Genomic DNA, 24,605 nt, shown 5'->3' with positions numbered 1-24,605 from the left:
AGAATCGATTTTCACCACATACTTTTTTTTAATATACAATTCAATTGTAAAAATTGCATGAAAAGATCGCATCTGTTGAAAAAATTGTACTGTTAATGGGCACCCCAGAAGCCCTCCCATAGAACTGGCTCCTAACCGCATCTATTTACATCAAGACATTCTATAGCGGCCACACGGGGGAGCTCCACACACAAGTGCAATGGACATTTTACAGTACCGGCCACAAGAGGGAGCTCCGCACTCAATGTTGCCGGCTTACATACGGGCTCCTGGATCCTGGCTGCTCAGTGTGATGCCTCCAGAGAGCGGACTCTCTTCCTCCTCAGCTGTGCAGAGCGGAGACTCCTCTACCTCCTCCGGCTGGCAATCGCTCGAGCGTGCTGTGCACGCGGAGGTCTTTGTTCGGTCCCGCTGCTGCTGTAGATGCCTCGCGCTGGTGACGTAGAGTTGTGCATCGCGCTCTCCTGGCTATATGTAATGTATACAATAACATTGCGTACTACAGTATACTGTAATCGATGCTATATACTAGGCATAGCGCCATACAGTATATTGCCTGTCTGTGTAAATGGGAAGCAAAGCTTTTTATTTGTTTCTGCAATTAGGTGTACAATACTTTTATGCTGTTACTGGGGACTTCTTATTCTGCTGGTCTATCCTTACACTGATAACACAGTCCACTTCAGCTTATAGGAGGGCTATCTAACTCTGAGCTCACCTCCATCTCTACTGGGCTTTTATTTACCCTGTTCCTCAGTTATCAATGCTGGTTCAGCTGTACCACAAAGCAGCCCTCCGATCCCATTTGTATAGCTGCTGAGCCATAAGATATCAGCAATTCTTCTTAGCAAGGAGTGATATGCTGGGGACAGGGGCGTCTTTAGCCATTCTTGTCTCTCCAGGCGAGAAAACCTGTGGCGCCCCTCCCCCCCAAATCTTTCACCATAAAATAATCATAACGCAGCAATGATTCACCATAAAATAATTGTAACGGCACAATGATTCACCATAAAAAAAATCGTAATGTGGGCAGCCTTCACCATAAAATAATCGTAATGTGGCCAGCGTTCACCAGAAAATAATCGTCCGTGGCCAGCGTTCACCATAAAATAATCGTCCGTGGCCAGCGTTCACCAGAAAATAATTGTCCGTGGCCAGCGTTCACCAGAAAATATTCGTCCGTGGCCAGCGTTCACCAGAAAATAATCGTCTGTGCCCAGCGTTCACCAGAAAATAATCGTAATGAGGTCAGCGTTCACCAGAAAATTATCGTAATGCGGCCAGCGTTCATCAGAAAATAATGTTCTGCGGCCAGCGTTCACCAGAAAATAATCGTCCGTGGCCAGCGTTCACCAGAAAATAATCGTCCGTGGTCAGCGTTCACCAGAAAATAATCGTAATGTGGTCAGCGTTCACCAGAAAATATTCGTAATGTGGTCAGCGTTCACCAGAAAATAATCGTAATGTGGTCAGCGTTCACCAGAAAATAATCGTAATGTGGTCAGCGTTCACCAGAAAATAATCGTAATGTGGCCAGCGTTCACCAGAAAATAATCGTAATGTGGCCAGCGTTCACCAGAAAATAATCGTCCGTGGTCAGCGTTCACCAGAAAATAATCGTCTGTGGCCAGCGTTCACCAGAAAATAATCGTCCGTGGCCAGCGTTCACCATAAAATAATCGTCCGTGGCCAGCGTTCACCAGAAAATAATTGTCCGTGGCCAGCGTTCACCAGAAAATATTCGTCCGTGGCCAGCGTTCACCAGAAAATAATCGTCTGTGCCCAGCGTTCACCAGAAAATAATCGTAATGAGGTCAGCGTTCACCAGAAAATTATCGTAATGCGGCCAGCGTTCATCAGAAAATAATGTTCTGCGGCCAGCGTTCACCATAAAATAATCGTCCGTGGCCAGCGTTCACCATAAAATAATCGTCCGTGGCCAGCGTTCACCAGAAAATAATTGTCCGTGGCCAGCGTTCACCAGAAAATATTCGTCCGTGGCCAGCGTTCACCAGAAAATAATCGTCTGTGCCCAGCGTTCACCAGAAAATAATCGTAATGAGGTCAGCGTTCACCAGAAAATTATCGTAATGCGGCCAGCGTTCATCAGAAAATAATGTTCTGCGGCCAGCGTTCACCAGAAAATAATCGTCCGTGGCCAGCGTTCACCAGAAAATAATCGTCCGTGGTCAGCGTTCACCAGAAAATAATCGTAATGTGGTCAGCGTTCACCAGAAAATATTCGTCCGTGGCCAGCGTTCACCAGAAAATAATCGTCTGTGCCCAGCGTTCACCAGAAAATAATCGTAATGAGGTCAGCGTTCACCAGAAAATTATCGTAATGCGGCCAGCGTTCATCAGAAAATAATGTTCTGCGGCCAGCGTTCACCATAAAATAATCGTCCGTGGCCAGCGTTCACCATAAAATAATCGTCCGTGGCCAGCGTTCACCAGAAAATAATTGTCCGTGGCCAGCGTTCACCAGAAAATATTCGTCCGTGGCCAGCGTTCACCATAAAATAATCGTCCGTGGCCAGCGTTCACCAGAAAATAATTGTCCGTGGCCAGCGTTCACCAGAAAATATTCGCCAGTGGCCAGCGTTCACCAGAAAATAATCGTCTGTGCCCAGCGTTCACCAGAAAATAATCGTAATGAGGTCAGCGTTCACCAGAAAATTATCGTAATGCGGCCAGCGTTCATCAGAAAATAATGTTCTGCGGCCAGCGTTCACCATAAAATAATCGTTCGTGGCCAGCGTTCACCATAAAATAATCGTCCGTGGCCAGCGTTCACCAGAAAATAATTGTCCGTGGCCAGCGTTCACCAGAAAATAATTGTCCGTGGCCAGCGTTCACCAGAAAATATTCATCCGTGGCCAGCGTTCACCAGAAAATAATCGTCTGTGCCCAGCGTTCACCAGAAAATAATCGTAATGAGGTCAGCGTTCACCAGAAAATTATCGTAATGCGGCCAGCGTTCATCAGAAAATAATGTTCTGCGGCCAGCGTTCACCAGAAAATAATCGTCCGTGGCCAGCGTTCACCAGAAAATAATCGTCCGTGGTCAGCGTTCACCAGAAAATAATCGTAATGTGGTCAGCGTTCACCAGAAAATAATCGTAATGTGGTCAGCGTTCACCAGAAAATAATCGTAATGTGGTCAGCGTTCACCAGAAAATAATGGTAATGTGGTCAGCATTCACCAGAAAATAATCGTAATGTGGCCAGCGTTCACCAGAAAATAATCGTAATGTGGCCAGCGTTTACCAGAAAATAATCGTAATGTGGCCAGGGTTCACCATAAAATATTCGTAATGTGGCCAGGGTTCACCAGAAAATAATGTTCTGTGGCCAGCGTTCACCAGAAATTATTCGTATGTGGCCATGGTTCACCAGAAAATTATCCTAATGCGGGCAGCGTTTCACTAAAAAATGTATAATTGCCTGTAAAAAGAAAAGCATTTACTCACCTGTAGAAGACTCCTCTCCCTGGGCGAAGCACCCCCGACAATCTTCCTGCTGCAGCGCAGCCAGCCTCCGAAAGTTCCGCGCTGATGGGCAGAGCAGGGCTACAAGAAGATGGCGTCCGAAGCCCTGTACTGGAGACACAAATAGTCTCCAGTACAGGGCTTCAGACGCCATCTTCCTGTAGCCCTGCTCTGCCTGCTGGAAGACTATGCATGCTGTAACAGTGAGCTGCGGGCTTTGGGGATGAACTGGTGCGGAGTCTAGTAGACGCCGCAGCCAGTTCACCGCAGGGGTCGCACAGTCTGACGGGGGAAGGTGGGCACTTCCCCTCGTCCCCCACCCGCGGCAGTGCCCCTCCCCCACCCGGCGCTCCAGGCCACCGTTTGTCCTTGCCTGGTGGCTGGGACGCCTCTGGCTGGGGATATTCTGTTTAAAGAATACCAGAGCCCAAGAGAAGATGAGAAACAGGGAGGGCATGGGCGTAACAATAGGGGATGCAGCCCCCCCCCGGGGCCCGCTCGTGCCGTTTTGGGGGCTGGAGGGGTCACACCATGAGGGGAAAGCTATGGCCACACTTGGCGGGGAGGGGGGAAGGTCCCCCCCCCCTCCCTCACCTCGGGCTTTCCCCTCTGTACTCCCCTCCAGCTTCTAGCTATACAAGTGCAGCGGCAGGCAAACATACCTTCCGTGCGTTCCAGTGCGGACACTTCTCGCTCTAGTGACTGACGTGACTTCCTGTATAAAACAGGAAGTCGTGTTAGTCACTAGAGTGAGAAGCGTCCGGACGCACGGAAGGTATGTTTGCCTGCCGCTGCCTGCCGCTCTGCTCGCTGCACTTGTATAGCTAGAAGCTGGAGGGGAGCACAGAGGGGAAAGCCCGAGGTGAGGGAGGCGAATGTGGCCATAGCTTTCCCCTCATGGTGCGACCCCTCCAGCCCCCCAAAACAGCCACGAGCGGGCCCTGGGGGGAGGGGGGCCCGCTCACAATTTCTGCAGGGGGGCCCGGGGGCTCTTAGTTACGCCCCTGAGGGAGGGGGATGGAAGCTGGCGAGTTTGGTGAAATTGGATGTGTGTATGCACCCTTATTAGGCCTGTTTTTCACAGGCGGCTGAAGTTCTCATTTGTCGCACAGTTCAGCCTCCTGGCTGCTGGATACAAGTGCCATTTGGTTGCAATTACATGCAGCTGGATGGAAGCGTTTGTGAACGCCACACACGTCACATTTGACATGCGATGGTGTTACCTGTCAGCCAAAATCCATCTCATTTCACCACCACCATGCTTATATGCAACTCCATGTTGTGCACCTCGACATGCAGTAGGTGGCACAGAGGGGGACACTGCGGTTAAAGGGGCTACAGGGGACAGAGGGGGAACAGTGTTTCGACTTAAGTATGGGTTCAGGTTAAAAATTAAGGTGTGGGTCCTAATGAAGCACATAGCTGGAAATAGTCTACAATGGGCTCTATTCATAAAAAAGTTGTGGCGAAAAAACTCCTGGAGGGAAAATACCGCAGCAGTATTTTACACTTCTGGGTGGTCATTCAAAAAAATCTTGCCAGCTGCGATGCAAGAGCGGAGATCTCCCGCTGAAAGCTGGCGGTAAGCTGTCGGAAGGCATGCGGAAACACTTCAGCTGGCAGAGTCCCTCCGTGCACTGCTCTCTCTGGGAGGTCTGTCCCATTCACTTGTATGTAATCCGCAAAATCAGAGGAAGCGGTATTTCCCGTCCACATACCGCTTCCTCTAAACTTTATGAATGGCCATTTTGTTACTTTTTTCTAGATAAATCTAGAAAAACACTGGAGAAGGCGGAAATTTCTCGCTCTGCTGGGGGATTGTAGATTTTCATGCGGGAACAGCTTTTATGAATGCCTACTTTGCTAAATGGACGGGAAAATCCGCTGTTTTGAGCGGTAAACTTGCGGTAAGGTTTTATGAATAGAGCCCAATGTAGACTAGGGATGGTCAATGAGGTGCAATAATTGCTAGTTGATGTAGGCTTATGCAAAGTGTGAATCAATTGTAAATGTATGCAGCTTGAAAATAGGCCAATCCAATCTCATGAAGGTGGAATTTGATTGGTCCACTTTCAAGCACCATGCACCTGCCCTGCCAGCACATTCATCCTTCTCCTGTCCAGTCACTGCACCATGGCAATGCTGCCAGCATGTAACATTGATTTCAACATGCCAATGGGAAATAATTATGTTGTGTCATCTCATTACAGCTGGAAATATTGGGAGGCTCAAACACAGGACTGAACAAGTCCAGCACACTCCGCCTGCTGTTTACTTTGCAATGACTGGAAGAACTTCATTCTCAAGGGGCAAATGACTTCTTACTTCTAAGGCACGTGACTACCGAACTCGGCTACTTAGATGTGGTATCAGGTGGGTATGTGGATACCTAAATACTGCATCTGGGGCACATAGTTCCTTCATTCTGATACCTGGGGGCACATGGCTAGTTAATTTTGGTGTCTGGGGACTGGCAAACAAAGCTGCTCAATTGTAATGAATGGCTGCTGTATTCTGGTATTGTGCGGTGTATAGCTACCTCATTCTAGTATCTGGCAGCACATGGCTGCATATATTGTGAAAAAGGGGAGAACACTGTTTACATTGGGGGCTGCTTTCCCTTTTTCTTTTTTTTTTTCTGCTGCATAGTTAATACTAAACATTTGTTAAACTGTGCATTCAGGAACATCTCCAATATTACTTATATTTTTGGTTTTCAGCACCGGAACAATTAGGTGAAAAAAAAGATATATTTACTAGGAGTACTCCATAATTGTGAAATAATACTTTTCTATCATTCTCCCAGTCTAAGACTGTTTCTGGCATTGCTTGATGATTTTTAATTCACTATTAATACTTGTTCAGATGTAATTGTATATTATTTTTAAGCCTCACAAATTCTTATACTGTACACCCGGGGAGGGTGGGAGGGGGGGGGTACACGTACCACGTGTTCAGAACCTAACAGCTATTGGGTTCTTAAAAGTTCTGCAACATTTATCTGGGTCATATCAGATCAGTTAGTATTGCTAAGGCTGCTTCCACACAGGGACGTTACAGGCGGACGTTAGTGCAGCCTGTAACGCTCCCCCAACGCACAGCAATGTAACACAAGTGGGCTGTTCACACTGCCCACGTTGCGTTACATGTAACGCTGCACGTTATTCAGAAAGTGCAGCATGCTACGGCGTTACAGCGGCTTAAGCCGCGTTAGACTGTCTGCACATGCTCAGTAATGTTGGGGAGGAGCGGAGAGTTGCCAGGCACATGGCTAATTAATATTCACTGCACGTTGTGACGTGCAGTGTTTACTTCCTGGAGCGGCCGCTCTGTGCGGCGATTGGCCGGCGGGACCACGTGATGCCGCATGCGTCCAACAGTACGCATCACGGACGCCAGAGTGAGCTGCACAACGCGGCTCACTCTGACGTCCACATCGAAGAGCACCAGGCGTTGCGTTAGGTGCACGTTATGCGACCTTAACGTGGCACCTAACGCAACGTCTTAGTGTGCAAGTAGCCTAAAGGATGAATGAAATGAAATGGCGTGCGTGCAGTTGCTGCAGCATACCGTACATGTAATGGCATCACTGACACTTTGTAAAAATGTACTGCAGGTACTGTATATGGCTACAGTTACAAGACTGCTATATGACAAAACATCACTGCAACCTCAACCATTATTATAATTTCTGATTATCTTCCACCCTTATTTTTTGCTCAAATTGGAAAAAAAATGCCTAGCACCACTAGAGATGCTAAGTAGGGCCCTGCCCAGCCATGATGGTTAGAGGCCAGCAGGAATAGTGACCTGTGAGGGATGTTGGGGGGGCACGATTGGTGCACGCAGGGGGGCATCCACCTTTATTAGCACTTATTGGTTCAGAGGTTTGTTTTATTTGATAGCACTTTAGCTACCCACCCATTTTGACTTGCTATTTCATTTAATAATTGGGGGGTTACTATGGAAGTGATTATAATGCAACATTCCATTGTGTTTATTGATTGATATATTTTTGGTGTGTATCCTGGAATGCATTTTAATTGTTTTTATTGTGGAATCCAATTTTGACATCATAATAAAGCTTTTTTGATATTTTCCTAATCTGTTGTGGTGCGGTTTTATGGGGAAAGGCCTTGTTGTTGTTCATGTCATATTAATACTATTCCCCTTCTGCACGCTTGGGATTCATATTATCCTTATATAAGAAAAGCTTGTTTACATGATTTGACCGGTGCTTGCCTCGTCTTTGTGTCTTTAACCAGCCCTTAGGTAGCATCTCCTAGGTAGCACCACAAAATATGCTGGTGCTTTTATAAATCAATTACCCTGGACGTGTTTAAATCCAGACTGAAAACCCACCTGTTCAGTTTGGTATTTGCAGAAATATAACTTTTGTTGTGTGAATACTTCATCCTACTACCAACTACTGAATCTGAGAGAGCCTAAGCACTTTGAGTCATATGAGAGAAAAGCGCTATGGAAATGTTATTATATTGTATTATACGTTACCTGTGCTGTAGCAGCCTCTGCGCGGTGTTCATAACCTTCCGTGTGGCCTCTGTCAGACGTTATGCACCAGTTGCGTGTACAGAGAGCCTCCCGGGGGTTACAGACATCGCGCGGAGGCTGCTACAGGACAGGTCACTCATGACGTCACGCACAAGCGCAGAAAGTGCCCGGCAACAGGAGCGACATCTAGGACGCGAACTGCCGGGCCAGCGCAGGCGTACTACTCCGGGTCATAGCGACCCGGAAGTAGTACAGGGCCCAGAGATGGTGAGATGTTCGCCGGCGAACGGTTCGTTAACCGTTCGGGCCATCTTTAGTGAACACGCATGCGCAATTATGCAGCCACTTTCCACCTCCTATGGACAGTCAAGAAGGGGTTAACTTAGTTGTAAAAGATTTGTTTTTCAACTTATACTTTAATATTTTACATGCATTGATGAGTTTAAAGGGGCCTGTTAACGGTACAATTTCTTTCATCAGACGCAATCTTTTGATGCATTTTGTTGCAATCGAAAGTAATAGGAAGGTAATCATTTATTGTTCCTATAAACAGGTTAATTAGGGCATTTTCTCTCTCGGAACCATTACATTTTCTGATCCAATCGACCATAGAATCGATTTTCACCACATACTTTTTTTTTTTTAATATACAATTCAATTGTAAAAATTGCATGAAAAGATTGCATCTGTTGAAAAAATTGTACTGTTAGTGGGCACCTTAAAGCATGGGATGGTCTCATAGCAAATGGGGAAAGCAGACAAAGGGCCCTTTACCACTACGTAACACAATCACAAGCGTAATCATGCTGCGCAAGGATCGCGGTACGTTGCGGTCACTTCCTTGGGACCCGTTCAATATTCGAGCACAATAACAGTGAAAATCACGCAGGCTGGTGATTGTTATTTGGGAGAAAGAGAATAGCGCTAGTGGAAGACCAGCACTGCCATTTACATGTTACTTGCAGTGCTGCTACAATCAGCTAAAGAGCAATTGGGGGCGGGGCTTCAGGTCAGTTTTCAAAACAACAAAAACACAGCAAATCAGTAACAGGACATAACAGGCCTTCATCTCACCCGAGCAGAATACGATCTATTACAAGGAGAGGCATGGAGTGGCATATGCCCCCCACCACACCAATGCCAAGTGTTGGCAGCAGAACCAGGCCTCTAGTGTTTGTCCCCGGACCAGAGATGGATGAAGGTGTAATGGGGCCCTAGGCAACGAAGTAGATTTGGGGCCCCTTTGTGGTCTTCTTGGTAAGCTGAAGTGAAGGTGGCTGATGGGCCCCTTGACATCCACTAGGCCTCTGGCACCTGCCAAGGTTGCCTAGTGGATGATCCTGCTGTGCCCAAGACACAGGCACAGCACAGAAGAGACAGGGAGGAGAGGTCCGGGCGGCAAAGGAGAGAAGACGTCAGCGGTGGACATGTGAGTATAAGCTTTACTGCGAGCACATCGGTCGTCCCAAAACTGAATGCAGCTACCGATGCGGTCTGACCTGCCTCCAAAGTATATCGTCCATCCGGTGTGACCAACCGATGATTTATTACGGCTGATGATTTTACTATCGTATCTGAAGAGAAATAGTGCTCTTCTGAAGCCGTTTATGGGAACAATTGATAATTACCTTCTGATTACTTACAATCCAGTAAATCTGATCGAACATTTGCATTATCGGTAAATCCAGTTTTAAAAGAATTGTGCACGATGCATGCAATGTCCTGTCATATCCACGGGGTGAACTGATCATTTCCGACATGTCTTATCTGCTCCCGATCAATGAAGAGATCGGTTTTCAGATCACTACTGCACAAAATCGATCCCGCAATCGATCAGGAGTAGATTGGACAAGTCGAAAATTATCAGTTCGCCCCGTCGATCTGATGGGACATTGCATGCATCGTGCACAATTTTTTTAAAACTGGATTCAACGATAATGCAAATTAGTGCTTACACCCATCATTCTGATGAGAAATTGCTATGGTGTGTACCTATCATTACACCTGGCTGGGAGTTCCTTGCCACGGGGGCATAAGCGAGGAGGGGCGTGGCCCAGGCCACACATGCGCAGTAGCCGCGACAGGCAATCTTTCCGTGGATCACAGCTGATCACTGGAGCACAGCGGGAGGACAGCGAGGCACCTGTAAGGCTTCCCTGCTTGTCCGTCATTCTGTATTTAGAAACTGCCACAGTGGCGTTTTCTACCCAAAGTTTTTCAGAAGCTGTGGCCACACTTACCTATGTTGCCTCAGCCCACCCACAGCTTGGCAGCTGCGACCTAATAGGTGGCTGCTGTCGGCGGCTGGGCCGTGGCAACACAGGCGGGGGAAGCCACAGCTTTGGAAACATTCAGGGTAGGAACACACTAGGCAACGCGTTCAAGTTAGCGTTTTGCTGCATATGCGTTTGTGCATTTTCAGTGCATTTTGCGTGGGTTTGCATTTTTGTTCCGCACATGCATTTTGTGTGCGTTTTTTAATGCATTTGTGGTTCGCCTATATAAATTGCATATGTGTGTTGTATGCGTTTTTGCGTAAATGCTGCGATTAGCAGTTACAGCAGGAAATAGCAGGCGCCTGCTGCTGTGTATATATAGAGGGCACCTCTGGCGCCCAAATTTCCTGTTGTAGTAGTTAATTGCAGCTTTTACCATTGGCAGATATGACACCATCCAAACTTCCCTGGTTACTAATAGGCTAAATTAGCGGGCGAAGCGAAAATGTGCAAAAATGTGGCTTAGTTGCGCTACTGTGTATTGAATAACCGATATTGATTAAAGATCAGTATTAACTGCGCCGATGTTTACTGCCACTAGTATGCCACTGGTGCATCCTGCCACTGGTACACCACTGGTGCGCACTGCCACCCTACTGGTGCAAAGTGCCTTCTGGGTCCTCAGGTATTCCAGCCCAGTCCAGTATCGATGGGACATCAGTCAGGGCATCCATCAGTATCCTATCATCATCTGTTTAAACAGCTCAAGTTGCCAGCTTTTTCCCATCCCACCTGCACATACTGTGGCCTGCTGATAACCAGCAGGGATGAGCTCACGAGTAATCACGATTCAGTAAGGACTCGAATTCATAATTAACCACTTGAGGACCACAGTGTTAACCCCCCCCCCCCCCCCCCAAAGACCAGGCCTTTTTTTGTAAAATAGGCCACTGCAGCTTTAAGGCCAAGCTGCAGGGCCACAAAACACAGCACACGAGTGATTTCCTCCCCCCCCACCCCCCTTTTCTCCCCACCAACAGAGCTTCCTGTTGGTGGGGTTTGATTGCACCCCAGGTGTTGTTGTTTTTTTTAATACATATTTATTTGTGGGGTTTTTTTTATCAAAATAGTGTATTTTTTTTAAATTTCCCCTGCAGTGGCCACTCCCTCCCTCCCCCCTCCAGCCTATTAGTGTGATCGGCAGTCATAGGCTTCAGCCTATGACAGCCTATCACTTCTGGGCCAATGGAAGGGACAGCTGTGTCACACGGCTGTCCCCAGTACATCTCTGCACCAGATCGCGGCGCTGTATAAGCTTTATAGATGGCGGTTTCGCCATCTAACATTCTCCCGAGACTGAAGGCAGGGTGAAGCTCCTCCCCCAAGCAGGAGATGCGCGCAATCTCCTGCATTAGCTGGCCCCAGGAATTTACGCCGATGGCCGTTAGGCGGTCCTGGGGCTGCCGCCGCGGCCACGCCTGTGAGGATATATGTGGTGATGATATGTACGGTAATATGCAGAACATGGGTACCATTTTTTTTTTATTAGTATCTAAGGTAGCCTCCATCTTGTGTGTCTACTTCACATGTGTGGGGCTATGAAATATTGTAGTGTCTCCTGGAAATAGTACAAATGCATCTGAAGGTGAGCTCATGTGAACAATAGAGCAGGAACTGCTAAAGTGACTTGCTAGCTTAGGGCAAGGAAATGGTTCATTAGGCCACTAGCAGTCATGTCCTCACCTTTGATCTGCTGTGAAATACTGTCTCAGATGTGTACTATTTTCACCTGGCTCAAAGAAGCTGCTAATGTGATTGTCGGTATGTCAATGAAATTACATTTGCATTCAGTTCCTCTGGATACAGGTAATTAGGTAACAACCCTCTATTCTGTCCTGGATCTTGCATTGCTTTGAACTTTGTGTATATGTAAACAAGCCAGTATACAGGATCTTCTCAAAAAATAAGCATATTGTGATAAAGTTCATTATTTTCTGTAATGTACTGATAAACATTAGACTTTCATATATTTTAGATTCAAATACACACAACTGAAGTAGTTCAAGCCTTTTATTGTTTTAATATTGATGATTTTGGCATACAGCTCATGAAAACCCAAATTTCCTATCTCAAAAAATTTGCATATTTCATCCGACCAATAAAAGAAAAGTGTTTTTAAAACAAGTCAACCTTCAAATAATTATGTTCAGTTATGCACTCAATACTTGGTCTGGAATCCTTTTGCAGAAATCACTGCTTCAATGCGGTGTGGCATGGAAGCAATCAGCCTGTGGCACTGCTCAGGTGTTATGGAGGCCCAGGATGATTCGATAGCGGCCTTAAAGTGATCCTTAAGTCAACTGAAAAAAATGAGATTTACTCACCTGGGGCTTCCTTCAGCCCCCAGCAGCCGATCGGTGCCTCCGCTCTGATGTCCCAGGACCCGCCGGCGAGCACTTCCGGTTTGGCCGTCACCGGCCGACAGGCATGGGAACGCGAGTGATTGTTCGCGTTCCCAGCCTGTATATCGCCCCCTATGCTGCTATTGCAGCCTCCTGGCTGCTGTACTAAGCCAACGCTCATAGCCTAGAAGAGACTGCAGTGTAATTTACGTTACAAGTTCAGTGCCTGATTGTGCCTTGCTACTGTACGATTGTAGTGTGTGTGTGTGCGTGGCGTTCCCGTATTCGGACTAAAGCGCAAAGCTGACCAGAATATGAAAACACGGACTGCGTGCAGATCACTCAACAGCAGAGTGGGAATCGTGGAAGTGTCTAGCAGCAGCTAGTGGTGGCAGCGAGAAGTGCTTTGAGGGGTGACAGCCTTGTTGTAGCTGCCTTGAATAAGGCTGCTTCCCTCTCGATCTGGTCAAACCCGCAGTCGGGAACGGTATCTGCACGCTTGCCACGGGGCCGGTTCCTGACAACGCCCATCGGCGTGACGCGGTCGGCAGGAGGTTAAAATGAGCCTTAATTGCCGCAGCTGTGCGGCTGGATGATAAGGGGTTATTTACCCATAATTCCGCCGTCCTGCCTGCACTCCAAACAGCTTGCACGCGTCCTATTGGACCCATTGCAAGCCTCACTACGCGCACTTCCTCCTTTAAGCCGGAAGGAGGAAGTGCGCGTAGTGAGGCTTGCAATGCGTCCAATAGGATGCGTGCAAGCGGTTTGGAGCGCAGGCAGGACACCAGAATTATGGGTAAATAACCCCTTATCATCCAGCCGCACAGCTGCGGCAATTAAGGCTCATTTTAATTACGAAATCTTAAAGAGAACCCGAGGTGGGGTTCTGACAATGCAATCCACATACAGAGGCTGGGTCTGCCTATACAGCCCAGCCTCTGTTGCTATCCCAATCCTCCCTAAGTTCCCCCTGCACTCTGCAATCCCCCATAAATCACAGCCACGCTGTACTGTCACTATGCGTGCTCCCCCCGCCTCCTGCATAGCTCTGGTCCTGCCCGCGTCCCTTCCCTCCAATCAGCGGGGAGGGAAGGGACGCGGGTGGGGACCGGAGCTCTGCAGGAGGCGGGGGGAGCAGCAGACTGACAGTACAGAGATAAACACAGCCCGCTGCAACACGCTGTGTGTCGACAGCGAGGCTGTGATTTATGGGGGATAGCAGAGCGCAGGGGGGCTTAGGGGGATTGAAATCGCAACAGAGGCTGGGCAGTATAGGCAGACCCAGCCTCTGTATGTGGATTGCATTGTCAGAACCCACCTCGGGTTCTCTTTAAGCCTGGTACACACTTGCAATTATGATTGGCCAATGACTGACTAATTTTACCACCTCCATATAGTATGAGGGTCAACAGATACTGAATACTATGAGCAGATTTTGTAGGTAAACCCTCATACTACATGGAGGTGGTAAAATTGGCAGTGATTGGCCAATCATAATTAAAGTGTGTACCAGGCTTTACTCGTGAGCTCATCCCTGATAACCGGCATGGTCAGTGAGATGCTAATCATTCTGAGTTGATGCAGATTATATGCAAATTAAAGAAAATTGTATGCAGCTTTGAAATCATCCAATCAAACGCAACAGCTATTTCGTTTAAATGGTCCATTTCCATGCAGCATGTATTTGCATAAAAATACCACAAAAACACTTGGAATCATTGGCATGTAATTTTATAATTAATCTGTTAATCTTTATGTATATCCTCATGTGACTATAAGGACCACATGCACAAGATTAGATTATTGTGTTAGAGTGACACTTTAAGTAAAAGGAATATTGTTAACCAAGGAGTTATCACGATATCACTGAATATGTTTTGAACTATTTACTGTGCACAGTCTTCTATGTCCTTCACAGTGAAATTCCAGAACGACCTCCCTCCCCCCTCCCGTCTGTTGTACCAGGCACAGAGAAGGAATTCTTTGGGAAGGGCAGTTTGAACCAGATTTCCATGGGCAGATTTGTCTTTGCTGAACACTGGCTAGAGGTCATAACGAAACTCCACCACTGTTTCATTTCCAGTGAAACGGAAGTCAGCCTGAAAGTGAAAGCTGAAATACAGGAAGTTTCTTGAAAGACACAGGGAAAACCCGCCCAAAGAAGAAGTCTAGTCCCCTTTGGACATTGTTCATTGGACTCATGGGATGACAGACTGTTTGGAGGGAGCAATATATTAGCATGTTAACTGGGGTATAAAGATCAACAGAGGAAGGAAGTCTGCCCCCTTTTGTGACTGGCCAGGCTGCAGCTAGCCTGTTTCTCCTTTAATAAATGCTGGTATATAAAAGGGTCCTCAGCTGAGTGAATAAAGATTTCATTTTCATTGGCACGAATTGGAGAAGTCTCATTGAGTAAGTTATTTTCCTTTAACACATGTCACTGACCATCCCCAGTGCTAAAGCTCGCCATATACATGTAGATTTTCACCTGATGATCCAAAACAATTGATTCCTCTCTCATTGAAATCGATTAAAGCCTGCCAATACAGATCCAACTGATTGCCCAATTTCATCACTTCCATGTAGTGTAGGAGCTTACTTACACAATCTATCCGTAGTTTTCAAAGTCTGTTGGCCTTCATACTTACATGAAGGTGGTAAAATTTGTTCAGTGATTGGCCAATCAAAATTGGATGTGTGTATGCACCTTTAGAAGGGAATAGATTCTTATCCAACAACAAATTTAATTTTCAGTAGATTCCAGCAGGGAATCTATGGAGTATCTCGTCTTTGGAGCATTCCGAAGACTTCCCGAAGTCACCTTCACCAGGGGAGCAAGCAGTGTTTGACCAAATTAGTAAAATACTGCTCCTGGGGACAGCGCTGCACCGAGGGCACTGGGAGAGGTAAGTATTACGGGAGAGGTAAGTATTACCTTAGGTAAGTATCTGGCTTTTTTTTTTAAGTAACAGTTCCCATTTACTTTAAACCAAAATACCACTATGGGATTCCAGGAAAGTCCTATTTAGGGTTAGGACTATAGATACCGTTGTTTATCTCATCAGTTAATTTACAGGTTTGCTTAATAGCTTGGAAGGTATTACATCATATCCGGTTTCACCAACAAAATCAGTACTATAGTGTATTTATGTTACTAGGGAGGACCGGATTCAGAAACAATGCCAAAAGGTACGTTAATTGGACTCGTAGGCCCAGTGCACACCAAAAACCTCTAGCAGATCCGCAAAACGTTAGAGGTTTTTGAAGCAGATTTCAGAACGATTCTAGGCATGTTTTCTAAAGCGTTTTTGTGTAGCAGATTTCATATATTGATACAGTAAAGCTGTTACTGAACAGCTACTGTAACAAAAACGCCTGGAAAACCGCTCTGATCTAGCGTTTTTCAGAGCGGTTTTCCACTTTCCTATACTTTAACATTGAGGCAGTAATGCCTCAGAAATCTAAAAAATGCTGCAGCCCCCGTGTTTGCGTTTGTGGAAAAAACGTACCGCTCTGGCGTGCACCAGCCCTTAGACAAGAACATGACAGACACATACACCAGTCTTATAGCTCCAATACAATAAACTTTATTGCCAAAATACAAAGTACACAATATAAAAATCAATGTAGTACAATGATAAACAAAAGCTTCATGATTAAAGTGCTGGAGACACAGAATGAGCCTTACAAAGTATTTTCCCTTTTTTGTACCAGATGAGCACCTTGTGACAATGCAGACATTTATTTAATAAGGACCATATCTCAGAGACTCCAATTTCCTGGTCCTGCTGACCCCACCTCTGACTCCTGATCCTAAATTCCCCATTGTCAGACCAGAAACATCACAAGAAGTGGGTAGAGCTGAGAACTCCACTGAGATTATGCTCAGATCAGGATGATTAGGGCCCGGTCTAGACTTTTTGCTGTCTGAGGCAAACTTGTGAAGATGCCAAAGCCCCTCCCCCCCCCCCCCCCCCCCTACCGATTTGGAATGATCGCACAGCACCCTACTTCAATGTTCTCACGTGACGTGCTGCAGCTCAACACAATAGCAAACTGTCTGGCTGTGAGTCTGTGACAAACTGCTCTCCCTCAGCCACTCCATTCCTCCTAAGTCAGGACAGCAGTGCCACCTCCTCCCTTCTGCTGTTCAGGTCAAATTACACACTGCTGCTCTCTGGCCTCTCCCCTCCTCACTCACTGTCACACCTCACATCTGCTTTTCCCCAATGATGACCTCTTCACCTCGCTCTCCTCCCGCTTCTCCTCCTACTCTGACTATATGCTGTAAGGGCCTCTTGTCCACTAGAGTGTTTGCGATTGCTGAATCACAAAATCGCAAATCGCTACGGTTTGCTAAATAACATAGGAATCGCGGTAGGTCATTTTCACTACCGCGATACGTATTTTACTAAATCGCGGGGTGGAACGATTTTTGCCGTGATTTTGCTATGCAGTGCATAGCATAGCAAAATCGTGATCGCAAACATCGGGAAATCGCCAGGAAATTTTTATTTTTTGCTGAATCGCAATCGCTAGCGTTTAGCGCGAACGCTAGCGATTGCTAGTGGAAAAGGGCCCTTAGTGTAGTACAAACATGCTACCCCTGTAATCTCTGCGCCTGATGCAAATGTTTCGCCTTGCTTCATGAGAGAACCGGCCATGAGCATGATGATTTAGCACATACTGATGTTTCCCCCACATATGTGACTAATCACAACTATAATTTGATCTCGCAGCTGTGTCAGCTGGTAGCCAATTGTAGACGCAGGATGTTAACCCCATGTCTGCTTCCATGAAAGCAGTAAGTAGCCAGACTGCCGATGTATTGCAGGATTTGTAACAGCTGACACTAAGAAATGTTTTTCTTTAAAGCTTATTATGCTGTTGCTTATCTTTTAGAGCAGAGAGGAAGTTCTAGGTTCAGGTCCGCTTTAAGCAACTGTTCAAGCATTGCAAACTGAAATCTTATTATCCTGATTTTTATACAGAACAGATAACCCAACATTTACAAGTGTGTTAATGACTGATAAGCATTAGCTTTTTACAAAAATAACTTGATATTTAAATGGACAGATCCACATACGGAATTACATTCTCCAGAATACAGAGGACAGCATGATCCTAGTAATAAGGCAGGATATTTATATTTCATACTAATGACATAAACATGGCAATTTCCCTGAATAAGGCCTCTTTCACCTGGGAGGCTAAAGATTGTGAATTCCCCGCCTGTCAGCAGCTCCCGGGCATCAGCTGGGCACTTAGTATGGGTGGTGAAGGGGTTACACCCCCTATGGAGTCGCATCTAAGCGCGGCCGTGCTCTCTCCTGACATGCCGCAGGTTTCTGCCTCTGGGTAAAGTCACTGCAAGTCAAGTGATGACAAATGTGTGGCTACAAACACTGCCATTCAGCTGCATATCAATGGCACCCGAATGGTGCTTGTGACCAGCAGCCAGGAGACTGACCTGCCCGACAAGTGCACAGTTCAGCCTCCCATATGATAGAGGCCTAAAGGCAGCAGGAAGGAGTATGTAGTTAGCCTAATATGGTGTAGTCTGTACACAGCGCTCTACAAGCAGCACACAGCACTGTACAGAGGCAGAGGCCAGGTGCTGCAACCTATGTGGCAGCAATAAGGACAGTAGACTGAGTGCAGCAGTGCTTAGTAATGTCACCTGAATCACTTTTATATAAGGCACAAATTTCAGCACCAAACCGTACCTAAAACAACAGCAGCAGCTCTGTCCCCACCCCGAGCCCCGCCCTACATGCAGCATCACAGCACATCCAAGCAGCCTTCACTACAAGTGAGGTCAGCGCAGAATGACCATGCATTGAGGCATTGCAGCTAGCTTTCTTTGTATATAGCAGTTTTGTTTTTGATTTTTTTTTTTGGGGGGGGGGGGGGTTGCGGGGCACAATGGCTGGTTGGTGGAGCACATTTGGTTGATCAAAATCAATGTCCGTATGGCAAGCTTTAGATATTTTCGGTCTAACTCAGATAATAAGATTAAGGTTAACTGGTTCAGCAATGATAGGAACCAAATGTAAACATCACAAAAAGAATTTAAAGGCTTTTAAGTAGAGCAGATTGTCCAAATGATGGTGCTTTTATTGAAGAAAAGTTACCTACAGATGTACTTGGCTAGTTTGCTTGCATGCTCCTTACTTGCTAGTAAGCTGCTCCTGTGGGACAGATCACAGACAAAGCATTCCAGCCCCCAGCCTGTGTCTCACGAATCTACAAGCAAGGGGATGGGGAAGAGGCAGGAGGGAGAGAAACACTGTGTGTAGTTCCTTATTAGTAGTCCTTAGTAGTTAAGCATTTAGTTTAAAAGAAAGCCTTCTTCAGACTCTATTCCTATTGATTGTTAATGTTAGTACATACTGTATAATCAGAAGGAATTAGAGACATTTCTTTGCAAATATAAGTGTCATCCAGATACATAAATTAGAAAGGGATCTTGCAAAGATTGTGGGGTTTTTATGGCAAATAGACAAGACTCTTGGTTTACATAACACCTACACAGACTCAAGCTGACATGGGAGAGTTTTTTTTACAGATCCTAGCCTGTTCACTGTATGCTGCTGGGGCCTGGAAACAGTTAACTGTACATTACTGAGCAGGGAAGGGGGCACTCGGGGGGGGGGGGGGGGGGGGGGAGTCACTTGTTGCAGCTAACAAGTGATTCCTCCTTTCATGCCGCCCATGAAAGGAGGAGTCACTTGTTAGCTGCAAAGCTGCTGATCAGAGTCTCAGGCTGAGTGTCTCCCAGCATCTGAATGAGCCAGGAATAAGCAGAAGTAAAAAGTTCTGGGGTAGTGAGCCCCTCAAGGTGCGATCTGGCCACCCGACAATCACTCGGCTGCTCCCATGTTAATCACTAGAGGAATATGTAAAAAAGAGAGGAGCGCTCTGAGATTTCCAGCAATGATAGATCAATTAACACTAGGAAAGGTCTCACCTAGTATTAGTGTGGCCGGTACAGCGTACTCAGCCGCGATTCGCATGCGTCCCTCTTAGGCAGCCGGGGACCGGGCTCTCCGTGGCAGCAAGGCAGAGACAGGGCGGAGGCGACGTCACCAACTCCAGACCTCCTTGCGATGGTAGCGAGGACGTCTGTTCAAACACACGCTGAAAGGCGTGGTGAGCAGCGTCCAATTGTCCGTGAATGGTAAAAATAGAGGCAGGGGAATAGACTGGCCACAGTGTTACAATATGGCACAAAATACATATGGGACTATAAAATAAAGGTTTATTAAAATGACAACGCGTTTCCCGGAGGAACATCCTCCGCTTTCTCAAGTCTTACATTTACAATTGACAAGCACAATCCTTTATACAGCATACATCCTACATGATAGCCAATCAGCTTAGCCTGGGAAATGACCTCAAGGGATCCTAATAGATCCGAAACTACCTTAGTACCCTTAGTAGAAAGGAAAGTCTATTAGTTACTATGCATGCACTAACATAGTAAGGCAGGTAATCAGTCACCCAGTGCATAGTGGAGGAAATCTACCTTGATGTGTGTATGTATGTTATAAATTGATAATTGTCCCTTTGGGTCCTAGTTCGAACCCATGAGTCCTTATTAGGGGTTTTTGATGGCTCTGTATTGTCACGTTATACTTTGGAGAATGTGGGAGTTCAAACTGCAGTGGGAACTTTTATGTTTTACTTCTGGTCTTTGCTAGATTTCCTCCACTATGCACTGGGTGACTGATTACCTGCCTTACTATGTTAGTGCATGCATAGTAACTAATAGACTTTCCTTTCTACTAAGGGTACTAAGGTAGTTTCGGATCTATTAGGATCATTAGGATCCCTTGAGGTCATTTCCCAGGCTAAGCTGATTGGCTATCATGTAGGATGTATGCTGTATAAAGGATTGTGCTTGTCAATTGTAAATGTAAGACTTGAGAAAGCGGAGGATGTTCCTCCGGGAAACGCGTTGTCATTTTAATAAACCTTTATTTTATAGTCCCATATGTATTTTGTGCCATATTGTAACACTGTGGCCAGTCTATTCCCCTGCCTCTATTTTTACCATTCACGGACAATTGGACGCTGCTCACCACGCCTTTCAGCGTGTGTTTGAACAGACGTCCTCGCTACCATCGCAAGGAGGTCTGGAGTTGGTGACGTCGCCTCCGCCCTGTCTCTGCCTTGCTGCCACGGAGAGCCCGGTCCCCGGCTGCCTAAGAGGGACGCATGCGAATCGCGGCTGAGTACGCTGTACCGGCCACAGGAATAAGCAGAGAGACAGGTGATCTGCATTATATTTACACTTGTCATCTGTAACGCACAGCAGAAGCTGCTTGTCATTTTATGTGTGTGAAAAAAGGTAGTGCCAGGAAAATTGAAGCAAAACAGGTTTCTACGTGGAGCAGTTGCTCAGAACAACCAATCAGAGTGATCGATCTGGGTACTTGCTCCACCTCTGCTCAAACTTCCCTGTCATTGGTTTTGAGAAATCGGCCCCAGTGTGTTTTCAGTGGCAAAAATGCTGTTTTCTACTTTCGATAAAGATGTTTGATAGCGATAAAAATGCTTTTTTTTGCAATATTTTAAAGCTGATAATAAGCAAAAGAGAATACAAAGATCACTAAGAACTGGTATAACGAAGGATATGTTTATTTAGCAGAGCCTGGAGCTCCCCTCCAACACTGAGGGCCCGTTTCCACTACAGGTAGTCCCCGACTTACGAACGGCATGGATTCTGTGTTTCCATGAGAACAAGTGAAAAACATTTTTTTTTTAATTGGACTTGTAGTTTTTGAAAAAATAGATAAAAAAAAAATTCAAAGTAAAAATGGCTTTTAAAGGGACTCCGAGGAGTGCCCGAATTCAAAAGAATACACTTACCTGGGGCTTCTTACAGTTCATCATACGCGGTGAGGTCCCGCGGCGTCCTCCTGGCTCCTCTCCTTCAGGCTCCGCCGGCCCCCGTTACCGGCGTCACCCGGCGTGTCGGGCCGGCTCCTCCTGGTTAATGTCGGAAAACCGGCGCATGAACAGACGTGTCACGCCGGCCGCCGTGATGACGCGAAGCTGATGATGCATTGTGTCATTAACCAGGAAGAGTAATGGGGGCCAGCGGAGCCTGAAGGAGAGGAGCCAGGAGGACGCCGCGGACCTCACCGCCTATGGTGAGCTAGAAGAAGCCCCAGGTAAGTGTATTCTTTTAAATTTGGGCACTCCTCGGAGCCCCTTTAAACTTGTATAAGCAGGTACAGAGGGCACAGAGGGGGACACTGGAGGCACAGGGGACAGAGATGGCACAATGTTTCGACTTAAGAACAGATTCAGGTTAAGAACAAACCTATAGTCCCTATCTCGTTTGTTAACCGGGGACTACCTGTACATGCAAATTCACATGCATTTTCTGCACACAGATTGGCATAGCAATGTGTTTCAATGGACCTGTTTCCACTGTATCCAAAATTCGCAAGCAGAAAAAAATCTGGACAGCAGTGCTACAAAATTACAGATGCCGTATGGTAAGCGTCTTCGCGTTCTCGTGTGCCTTTTTGTTTATGTCAATAGAGGCAAAACACGAAAAGAAAAAGGGAAAAAAGTAGCGATTCCACATGCGAATTTGCATGCAAAAAATGGATGCAAGTGCATCCAAATTTCCACATGCATGCAGTTGCAGGTCTGGAAAATAGCATGTGAGTTTGCATGCTTGTAGTGGAAATGTACCCTTAGCCTGGAGGCACTGTCTCATTCACTGTGTCTTAAAATGAAGAAGAAGCTCTGGGTGTCATTTATTAAGGCTGTCCCTAGCTGGAGATCATTGGAGGGCATACGTGATTCAGCCAACTTAGCGTAGATTTAATAGAAACTGTCTGCTACAACGTAACAAACACTTGCAGCCCTCACCTGGGTTATATTGGACTATAACAAGGAATTGTGTGACTGCAGTTCTATGCACAGCCCCATAAGCATGTGGCAAGACGTTCAGCTGTAGGGAGACAATCACATACTGACTGCTCCTCTTTCTAAGATGGCCACCATGTCCTGCCCTATGTGAGCATAACAGCAAGCTTTTATTATATGTGTTCCCACTTATTTGAAAGTCATTGGGTATAGCTAAAAAAAATGAAGCAGATACTTACCTAAGGAAAGGGAAGGCTCTGGGTCCTATAGAGTTACCGCTCCTCTCCCGATCCCCTCTGATAAGCACTTACTCCCCCTGCTTGAACTCCCCGCCTCGGGGAACTTTGGGAGCTGAATCCTCCGGAAGACAGGCGGCTTCATACTGTGCATGCGCGAGTGCACAAGAGAGGGCGCTCACTCGTGCGCAGTATAGAGCAGCCCATTGTTTGGAGCACTCTGGCTCCTAAAGACTTCCGAAGCCTCCTTCTGCAGCAGAGAGATAGAGAGCAGTATTTGGCCAAATTGGTGGAATACTGCTTCCTGGGAGTCAGCGCTGAAGAGGGGACCGGGAGAGGAGAGGGAAGGCTCTATAGGACCCAGAGCCTTCCCTCTCCTTAGGTAAGTATCTGCTTCACTATTATTTTTAGCAGTTCCCATTGACTTTAAAGGCTGGCCATACACAACACAATGTAACTGTACAATCTTTCTTGAATCCTAAACTAGCTATAAAGCCATCGCAAGTGGTCGTACTGTGCGTCCGCACTGAATGCAATTGGAATATATAGTTCAGTTGGGTCAACAGGATTGTGTGGTGGGTGGTCAGCCTTAACACTGGGAAATTATCATGCATATACAAGAAAAGTGCTCCGCTATACCTTCACAATTCATTAACTATGCAATTTATATATACACTCTGCACCTAAACTAACACTAAAAGGAAAACTGATAAAATGCATTACCAGAGAACTGTCCAGAGAGCACAATCCAAATCAGAATGACTGCAAAACTGAAATTATAATTTTAACATTAAAAAAATGACCTTTTCATTACAGCTTGAAGCCAGCCAAGATTAGGGTTATTTTATAAAACTGCTAAAAAAAAAGCCTATAATTCCTCTATCATGCAACCATGGCAACACGACTGCTCAACCAGGGGAACTGGAAACTGGTTGAGCGGAAGCTCCTGCTGCCATGAATGTGCGCAATCATAGTGGTCATTAGCTAGCTCACAGCCATGCTTGCCCAGTTCAAACTTGCTCATTTGCAGCAGAGGGCGCTTCTGCTGGACTGGTTCTCAGTCAGCTGCCACACCACTTCTAAATCTACCTGCTTAACTATGGGGATCGGGGGCTCCCGGGGCTGCCATGTTTCTTTCCACACACGAGGCAGTGAGCACCAGCAGATCACAGTATGGATAGCTACTGAGAGGTATACCTTTGGTTACAAGATCCATATAACTGTAGTGCAGCATTGGGGAAATCCATTTATTGTATATTCTGGCGTATAAGACTTTTTAACCCCTGAAAATCTTCTGAAAAGTCAGCGGTCGTCTTATACGCCGGGTATCATTGATACCGGGTGATACGCCCAGGGCCAGTTCAAGTAACAATTGGGCCCTAGGGCAAGATTAGCCTGGGGGCCCTCCAACAGACACCCCCCGACCAAAAAGCATCATTAGAGTCCCTTTGTCGCAGCCAAACTTCCCTCCTGGGCCCCTGAGCTGGCTGCTGACCCTCCCCCAATCACCTCCCAACTTAACAGACCCTGCATAGTCCCTGGGGAGCAACAGTTAAGATGGGGGAGGGACAACCTGGGGGCCCCTACAGGCTCTGGGGCCCTGGGGCAATTGCCCATTTTTTCCTATGGTAACTCCGGCCCTGGATATGCCCTATCCTGTTACCGACTCTCATGTCTGACTGCTGAGGACTGTGGTGAAGGAGCGCAGGCACATGTGTGAGATCTGAGAGGCAGAGAAGGAGGTAAATAGGATAGAAGGGCGGGCCAGACGGGTGAAAGAGGCGTGTTTTGTGGGCACAGCGCAATCTATTCTTCCATACAGCTCTGATAAACAGGTAGACAAGGAGAGCTTACCAATCC

The 24,605-nt window shown here is 46.5% G+C and overlaps 1 long non-coding RNA gene across 1 annotated transcript in view; it reads left to right on the top strand.

The window, feature by feature from the left end:
• Positions 1-326: 326 nt before the first annotated feature.
• Positions 327-24,605, top strand: part of LOC137564157 (uncharacterized) — a 40,337-nt gene continuing 16,058 nt past the window's right edge. The window contains exons 1-2 of the long non-coding RNA XR_011030537.1: positions 327-474; positions 5,699-5,861. This is a non-coding gene — a long non-coding RNA (uncharacterized lncRNA). The remainder of the gene's footprint in view (positions 475-5,698; positions 5,862-24,605) is intronic.

This window comes from Hyperolius riggenbachi, chromosome 3 (assembly GCF_040937935.1).
Source record: "Hyperolius riggenbachi isolate aHypRig1 chromosome 3, aHypRig1.pri, whole genome shotgun sequence".
NCBI classification, from domain to species: Eukaryota; Metazoa; Chordata; class Amphibia; order Anura; family Hyperoliidae; genus Hyperolius; species Hyperolius riggenbachi.
The sequence above is the reverse complement of the archived record's forward strand: the minus strand, read 5'-3'. Positions and strand labels throughout refer to the sequence as shown.